The sequence below is a fragment of the Pinus tabuliformis genome, chromosome 6, assembly GCF_031772625.1.
Source record: "Pinus tabuliformis cultivar Carrire ecotype Pingquan chromosome 6, CPIR1, whole genome shotgun sequence".
In the NCBI taxonomy this organism is placed as follows: domain Eukaryota; kingdom Viridiplantae; phylum Streptophyta; class Pinopsida; order Pinales; family Pinaceae; genus Pinus; species Pinus tabuliformis.
The window spans coordinates 1,796,396,610-1,796,400,048 of NC_142292.1; the positions used below are offsets into that span (position 1 = coordinate 1,796,396,610).

The following is a 3,439-nucleotide window of genomic DNA, read 5'->3' on the forward strand; positions in this document are numbered from 1 at the left end:
GGCGCAATTATCCAACACGGATTCGCGATGGTCGTCCAAAATAACAATGCGAGAAGTCTCACAGTGGGATCGACGCGATTTTTCCCCTAAACCACACGATGATTTCGCCTCAGGCGCGATGGGCAAATCCTTCACTTAGCATACAGGTTCCTTGACCCTGCAGCTCTGATACCATGTTAAAAAGCGATGTTTGAATTAATAAAAAACTACGACTGGTCAGCTCTACGAAAGAGAGTCTGAACCAGGAGAGTCTGGCTCTGCAAAACGCTCTACATACTCAATGTATATCACACATTATATAGCAATCATGGATTTAGGGAAGTTAGAACCATACCCTAGGAAATAGAAATTAATTCCTATCTTGAAGTATCATGAACCAATTCACTATTCTAAGATGTTCTCCATTATCTCTAACAAGGCCATTAAGCACAATCAACACCATGTGAAACACAGAAAACATTGCACATGAGATAGAGTCTAAATTTATTTTTAATAAAAAGGGTTGATGAGGAACTAGAAACCTCCCAAGATATATGCAATAGCTTGCAAGTCACATATATCAAAAACTCATAGTTGAGCCTAGGACCGAGAAGAGACCACATTAAACGGGAGTCGAGGTCTCAAACTCCAACAAGATGCCTATCCTTCCAACCTTACTATGGTGTCCCCTGCGAAATTTAAAACCGAGCGACAAAAATAACATCCTAATAAAACAATCACCTTATCATCCCACCAAAAAACTGAAGTTATACTAAATAAAATCTAAATTTATACTAAAAAAAATATTTAAAAAAAACATACATACAAATCAACCCTCCTAAATATTACCTTAAACTATAATACTCTATTGTATTAAACAAACCAAATGTTCTCTCTATTTACTAATTAATTTGTTAACAAACAAATCCACACATAGCAAAACTTAAAAAACAAAGTAACAAAATATTACAAACTACTATTTATCAATAGCAATAACCTTAAAGGCATCAGTAAGTGCATTAAAATGTTAATAATAAGAAGCTTCATAGCAATGATCCATTACCTAGGCCAATGTGGTATTGTTAAGTTAAGGGAGTAAACCAACCCAAAAGGTTTATTATGAGGATCTGATTTTACGAGTAATGATATAAAAGAGTCAATAACATAAAGGAGTTAAAAGGAGTGTTCGGAGGAGAATGGATGGACAACATTATAAGTTCTTTGAAGCACTAAAAACTGATCAATAAATGAGAGATTTATAGCCACTGATAAAGTACTTTGCATAATTAAATTAATGATCTATGTTTTTTTCAGACTTGCATAGATAAATTTATCTTCAATTTTTTTTGTTAAATCTCTGCTCTTCCTACCGATTTATTTTATAATTTTGTTAAATTAACGTAATTTAAGCAGTTCACAGTTTTGTTTGGAAAATTATAGAAATTTTAGTAAGATTTTGAGAAAAAATTGCAGAAATTTTTAGAAATTTAATACATAGTTGTAAAATTTCAGGATTTTGGATGTTCGGGGATTTATGATAGTGTAGAATCCATTTCCATCATCAAAAAATCAATTTAAATATTCAAAAAAATTATATTTATTAAAAAAAATTACATGATTCCAGCTAAAATTTAACCATCCTAAAAAAAATTGTACCCTATCAATCCAAACAATTTATCATGGGTATTTAATTCTACAAGTTATGACATGAAGGAATTAATAACACAAATGGTTTAGTAGAGGATAATGGAGGGGTCAATATTACAAGTTCTTTGAAGCACCAAGAACCCATGATGAGGGGCTTACAACCACTCACTTCATCATTAACCTGTGCGAATATAGACACGCAAATTCTTCAAAAGGGCTAATAAGCCTCTGCTCTGTACAAATACTGTGTCACTAAGCTCTACCAGATGAGTTATTACTAACAGAAGAGAGATTAACTAATCAATGTTCTCGTTTTTAATGAGACTTGAACTCACGACTTCTGATGTAATTATTTTTTCTTAATTCACACTATAAAAAATGAAATCATTTAATCCATTTAATTAGCGCTTTTGCAATTAGCACCTAGGCTGAACAATCTCAAAAGCCCAGTAAATATTGAATCTGAGAGATATCCTCAAAAGCCAAATAAAAGATGAATCTGAGAAAAAGCCAAGTAAACATTGCATTTGTCCATTTTTTATTATCAAAAATCAATTTATTTATAAACAATATGATTAGTTAATTAAATTATCAATGAATTTTTTTATTATTTTTTAGGTTTATATATTTTGTTTGGAAGATTTTTCTCTCAAACTATCATTCATAATCTATCGTTTTCGATTCTGATGATAAACTCTCTTTGAGATTCGATTCTGATGATAAACTCTCTTTGAGGTTCGAAACGTCGACATAATAAACATAATACTGTAGGTAATCAAGATTGTACTACTCCAAAAAACTACCACAAAAACTTAAAATCTAACATAATAAATATTTACTATATATTTATCACATAAAATATACTTAAAAATATATATATATATAAACAACCTGATTCTAAATCTAGGAAAGCAAAGATATATATGAACAAACGAGTGTTGGATCTATTGAAAACAGTCAAACATGGATGGCAGGATTCCAAGCTAGTGGGCAGAAACGGCAGGATCCTCACGATTTCTGGTCATGCCCACTAATAACGCCTGCGCGTACGGATTGTCAATTAGTTTGCATTCAATAACTGTTTATATTAGTAGATGGAATTGTCACAGCGCCTGTAGCTCAGTGGATAGAGCGTCTGTTTCCTAAGCAGAAAGTCGTAGGTTCGACCCCTACCTGGCGCGTTTGTTGATCTTTTTTGAATTTATGCAATTAATAATGAGCTTGAAATGTATTTTTGGCTGCCTGAGATGCAGATCATTAGATCAATTCTTCATATAAGGTAATCTCTAGGGATGAACTCTCAAATGTATTTTCAGATCATTACATCAACTTTTCATATAAGGTATTTGTGCATCCAATGAGTTCAAATGTATTTTTGTATTAGATTAATTTTTCATACAAGGCAGTCTCAAGGAATGAACTCAATTCTTCATATAAGGTAATATCTAGGGATGAACTCTCAAATGTATTTTCAGATCATTACATCAATTTTTCATATAAGGGATTTGTGCAGCCAATGAGTTGAACTCTCAAATGTATTTTCAGATCATTACATCAATTTTTCATATAAGGGATTTGTGCAGCCAATGAGTTGAAATGTATTTTTGTATTAGATTAATTTTTCATATAAGGTACTCTCAAGGAATGAACTCAAACGTGAGATTCAAATGTATTTTTGGGTGCATGAGATTTTGATCAATTAGATAGGAATTTTTTTTGGATTAGATTGATTTTTTATGTAAGGTAGTTTCAGGAATGATTTTAGATATGAAATTTATATCAATTTTTCATATAAGGTACTCTTAGGAATGAA

General features: G+C 31.5%; 1 non-coding gene across 1 annotated transcript; it reads left to right on the plus strand.

Moving 5' to 3' along the window:
• Positions 1-2,734: 2,734 nt before the first annotated feature.
• On the plus strand, positions 2,735-2,807 carry TRNAR-CCU (transfer RNA arginine (anticodon CCU)). The gene has a single exon. It is a non-coding gene; the product is annotated as a tRNA-Arg (tRNA).
• The last annotated feature ends 632 nt before the right edge of the window (positions 2,808-3,439 follow it).